Below are 5,708 nucleotides of genomic sequence, written 5' to 3'. Positions count from 1 at the left end.
ATGCCCATAATTGCTATCAATGGTTCCTTGATCCACAATTGCTATCCATGATTCCTTGATCCACCCTCCATAGCAATTAAGCTTTCAAAACATAATCATATATTAAAATACCTTTCAAATAAAACATGTTATAATAAAAGTAAAGATTAATAACTTTATAGTTATGTTAATCATTATTAAAACTCTCTTATAAATTAATACTTGTATAGACACCACAAAAAAAGAGATTATAGTAAAGAAGCTCAAAATGAGATTGAATGAATGCTTGATTAAACATAACTATGAAATACATACCTGCAAATTGTACGTTTGTCGTAGTCCCTAGAAATTTGAATTCATAGTTCCATAAAAGATTGGTTGTAGTGAACGTGCAAATTTTATGAAAGGCTGAAGTGGCCTCGCAAATTTTATTAAACCACATACCTTGTAAAAATGTTAAAATATTTTATGATATCTTTATAATACCACTCTTGAATATTCTAGAATAAAATGACACTTGTTCTAAGAGAGAACATGAACGAATAAACGATAAGAACCTTTTACGCATAAGAATATTATTTTTAATTAAAATAAATTAAATTCAATTAATTGAATAATGCATAGGGAAAATATGACACTTTATTTATGGCTATTGTTATCAATAGACTCAAGTGTCATTTGTTCTGTCTGGCATATAGGTGATAACGACCATTAGTTCTACTTCCAGAACCTCACTTCCCACTCCCATAAGCACTAACCCTGCCATTATAAGCCTCTCCAACACGCGATGAGTTAAAACTACCATTAGCTCCGTAACCATTACCTGCACCTCCATAGCCACCAGTCATCCCACTGCCATACCCACCAAACCCTTCGCCATAAGACGTAGGATGCATTCCATAACCACGCGAAGGATCTTGTTCGTAGCCTCCTAAACTACCAACCCCATAACCCTAGCTACCATATTCAGAACCTCCATACTCGCCATACCCTCCAGGCCTACCGCTATAACCTCCTGCTGACATATGCTAGTTGTTACCATAACCTGCCCCTCCAAACCCACTGTAATTATCTCTGAAGCCCCCGATTCCACCAGGCACGTAGGGAGGTCTACTATCAATCCCATAAATAGGAGCAGCGGCAGTCAAGGGTTTCTTGGGTTCAGCCTTCTTGATATCCACCTGCCTTCCACCTAACTCAACCATTTTGCCTTTGGAAGTGATTTCTTCAACAACCTGCTCACTGTCAAAAGTGATAAAACCAAAACCCCTGGATTGCCCATTGCTTCGATCTCGCATGTTCTGATGTTCTACAACTTTGCCGAATTTGTCGAAGTAGTTCTTGAACTGATCATCAGTAATAGCTTTGGGTATACCGCCCACAAATATCTTTCTCGTCTTTGGGCCCTTCGACATATTTCCCCTTGGAATTGTTTTTTTGATTTCCACCGTTTTGCCATCGAGGATGTGCGTGTCGTCTATAACCTTGTCGACCACAGAGGGGTCAGCATAAGTCACAAATCCGAATGCCCGTGGCTGCCCAGTGACACGATCCTTCATGATAACAGAGTCTGTTAGTTCGCCATAGTTACTGAAATGCCTCGTAAAAGCATCCGTGGTGGTACTCCTAGAAAGACCGCCAATGAAGATTTTTCCAGGACTTGAAGCCTCTCTAGACCTATCATTTTCCTGCTCTTTCGTAATGTTTTCTTCCCTTTCTGTGTTATCGTAGTCTTTAGAAGGTAGATTGTGTGTTTTCTGGTCGTTTGAAGAATCCATAACAACCAAATAAAAGACCACACGATAGACGAAAAGCTAATACCCACCTTCCATCGAGATCTGGCAGAGAGGGCAGATAATCCATAAATTTAGGTAGGGTTGGATATTAATTTTTTTAATTATTTAATTTTATATTTTAATATAAAGAAAAAATAAGTAGGGTTAAAATAATTAGTTTACATCAGTTTTAATTTTACATTTATCAAGTTTTTCTTGTGGTTGATTTTTTTGGCATTTTGTAGATATGAAGCTAAGATGAGTCTAGGTTGATTTAATTATTAATTATAATTAATTATTTCATTTTATTTTTTGATGTAATTTGATGGAGTCAAAATGTTTTAATTAATACTTATAATTATAATTATAATAATTATTTTATTTTTTTAAATTTAATTTAATTTTTATTTTGATTTTTTGTAATTTTACCAAGTCAAAATGTTTACACCAACCTAGATTCATATTAACCCTATATCTATCAAGAGAAAATGTTTGCACCTTGAGATATTAGATCCTTCTAGGGACTTGATAATCTCGGGTTAAGATGAATCTAGGTTGGTTATATCTCCCGCCATCTCTCCTTCTTTGTCCCTTTATTTCATCCCCAAAAACACACGCTCTCTCTCTTTCCATATATATCTATCTCTCCCTCACTCTCTCTTCTTCCCTCTCTCCCCTCTCCATCTATATCTCTATCTCCCTTGTCTTTCCTTCTTCCTCTCTCTATCTCATCCTCCAAAAAATCACACACTCTCTCCATAGCTATCTATCTCACTCTCTTTTAATGTCTATCTCTCTCTCTCTCCCTCTCTCTCTTTCTCTCCACCTTTCTCTCTTTATGTTCTCTTCCTTCCTTTCTCTCCTTTTCTCTTCCACCTCCCTTTGTATCCCCCCATCACCATCTCTCTCTCTTCCATCCAGCTCTGTCACTATCTCCCTCCCTTTCCTTTCGTCTCTCCCCACTCCATCTCTTTGTCTCCCCCTCTCTCCTCTTCTTCCCTCATATCCTCTCTCCCTCACTCCCTCTCCATGTGTCACTCTCTCTCTCTCTCTACCTCTATCTCTCGATGTCTTTGTTCTTCCCTCAATCTCCCTCCCCCTCCAAATCCATCTCTCTATCCCTCCATGTATCCTTCACTCCCTCACCTCATCTCTTTCTTCATTCCTCTCTTTCACTCTCTCTCACACCTCCCACACTCTCTCCTCCCCATCACACACACACTCTTTTTTTCTCTATTCCCTCTAGCTTTGTCAATATCTCCCTCCCTCTCTCCTTCTCTTTTCCTCCCTATTTTTCCTCTCTCTCTCCATCCATATGATCTAGAATTGTCACATTATTTAACCAATGATATATATAAGGTTTAATATATTTTACATTTTAATTTTTGATTGTGAAATGAGCTATAGTTTTTGGGTATGTGGTATTGATAAACCATGGTATTGGTCCATGGTATTATAACAAAACCTATTTACAAGTTAATAATATCCATGGTAAAGTTGAGGTGAATATCCATGGTTAATACTATTGTTATATTGTAAGTATTAAGTTTTTATGTGCTTATTAATTAAATTTAATAGGGTTATTGTCACACCCCTATCCCAGTGGTAGTTTTTGAACCACACATAGGCGGGTCCGGCACCACTACACATTTTATTTCCACCAATACTCAAATGTATGAACTATGCCTAACCAAACACTTAGCCAATTATTTACTTCAAGTGTTATATCATAGCGGAAATAAACTCTTCAATTAATCATAACCATCAATATAAATGCGCACTAGAAATCAACTCATCATCATGTGGGAGGAGCAACTCCCATAAACTAGAGTCTGCCCAATATCAATATAAATATAATTTATGTAATTCAATTGTACATAAAAATTATACAATTTGTTGCACCTAACAAGCCTAGGCCTGCACACCTTTACTTTACAAAAATTGTGCTTGCAAATTGCTGAAGTCATGCCACCGTACACGTTGCCCAAACTGTTGAATTGTCCATGACACTACCATGCCCATCCTTCACTGTTTCGGCCTACTCGTGCCCTTGGTACCCCCTACCATAACCTGCCCACATTGTTACAAGTCTCGGTACCCTATCATGCCACCCCTTCATCCAAACCGCAGTTTCGTTGGCGTTGTCGAAAATCAGGTAAATACCCGCACTGCCTCTCGGTGTGCGGCATCGTGCTACCCTACCCGCAACTCATTGTAGTGGCTCTGGTCACCCAATCACTTTAGTGCCCAACTCTACATGACTCTGAACCGATTGTAGTTATTGGGTCTATTGACTTGGCCCTGTTGCAATCCAACAAATCGACCCGCACTTGCCTTGGCTCACTCAAATGCAGAAACCCCAACTCTAGCTCTCAGCTAACTTCGGCCTTTGCTCTACGGTTCCGCCTGTTGCCTTGCCTCTTCATCCTTCACTATCTCTATGTTTGTCATAGATATGTTGTGAAGGTTTGATAATGCCTTTGGAACATCCATTGAGCTTCAATATATATGCTCCATACTCCATCTTTGCACTCCAAACATCGCTAACCTTAGATTTATCCAAGGGTCGTATCGTCCATCATATAATATGTCGGCCTACCCATTATAATCATCTTCTCACTCCAATTTCCACGCTGCCACTTGTCACATTGCCTACCCGGGTCATCTATTCTACCCACTCGTGTCAAGTTTCACTTCGCCCATGGGACCCTCACCCAGGCGCACGCCTGCCTAAATGCCCAACTTAGGTCGCTCGACGTTCCTGCCCGTCGCACGCTCCCATCGCACAATCTCATCGCATGACTCATTGCACCACCCGTCGCATATCTCGTCGCACGACTCGTTTGCATTTAAACTGAAAGTCCACCTCCGAGTCGCCTTTAACCGAACATATTAACCCGAGTTACCTATAACTAAACATGGGCACTTGCTGCACTTTCGTTTTGACCACAGGCCTTTAACCGCGATGTTGGTTTTTTGACTCTCTTGGGCACTCGCTAACTCGAGGCCCTGACATCCTCCACCACTCTGAAAATCTTATCGCCCTCAACAACAACATCTCAACAACCTCAATTGCTAAGCCATATTCATATATGTTGGCACCTAGATACCTCCACCCATGACTTGCTCCATTTTCCAATCTCATCAAACTCTGCAAGAAAATCATGTGTTGGATCCCCCTGTGACGGTGATTAGTTGGGTAGCTAATCCAACCATAACATCACCTCCACAAGAACACATGCTCCCTAAATCATCATGAGTGTCTTCACATCCTACTGTCAATTGTGTCCATCTCTCCCCATGTGCCTGCTCATAGATCATAAAGAGGACACACTGCCATGAGAAAAGGAAAATGAGCGTCATCCCCCATATTAGTCTAAAAAGAGGCAGGGGATGGGAAACCCAATGGCTCTCCATCCTCCTTCTCCAACAACTCAATCCATCTATATGGATCCTCCTCTTCCAATCTCAACATGTATGCTTCCTGACTCTCCTCCTGATTCTCTTGTATAACATCCTTACCTCCTTTCACTACCTCTAGCCTACCTATGAAATCTAGGATACTATATGACAATGTTCTAATAACTCGTGACTGCTCCATGATTTTTTTCTCTATAGTAGACAATCTCTCATATAGTTATTCATCTCGCTTAATGTCTTCCGCATTCACCGCTCTCAATTTACACCCAGCTGACATAGCTGCCATGGTTGGTACCCTAAAGGTTCATCATCCCGTCCATCGTAAATGTACAACTTCTTCATATGTGGCACCATCATAGCCTCATATTGCTTCAAAAATTCCATACCCAATACTACCTCATAGTCATCCATCCACACAATTGTGAAGTCGATCTTTCCAAACAACTCACCAATGTTAACATCCACATTCTCTACCATGCCGATGACTTTATCTGGTGGAAAGTTCACTACTTTAAGACAAGCTTGGGTTGGTGA

General features: G+C 40.1%; 1 pseudogene; it reads right to left on the bottom strand.

Annotated features, from left to right (window-relative positions):
• Positions 1-653: 653 nt before the first annotated feature.
• LOC149161848 (heterogeneous nuclear ribonucleoprotein 1-like) lies at positions 654-1,757 on the bottom strand (annotated as a pseudogene).
• Between the last annotated feature and the right edge of the window lie 3,951 nt (positions 1,758-5,708).

This window comes from Pinus tabuliformis, chromosome 5_2 (assembly GCF_031772625.1).
Source record: "Pinus tabuliformis cultivar Carrire ecotype Pingquan chromosome 5_2, CPIR1, whole genome shotgun sequence".
Classification (NCBI taxonomy): Eukaryota; Viridiplantae; Streptophyta; class Pinopsida; order Pinales; family Pinaceae; genus Pinus; species Pinus tabuliformis.
Note: the sequence above shows the minus strand (reverse complement) of the source record. Positions and strands in the feature narration are given on the sequence as shown.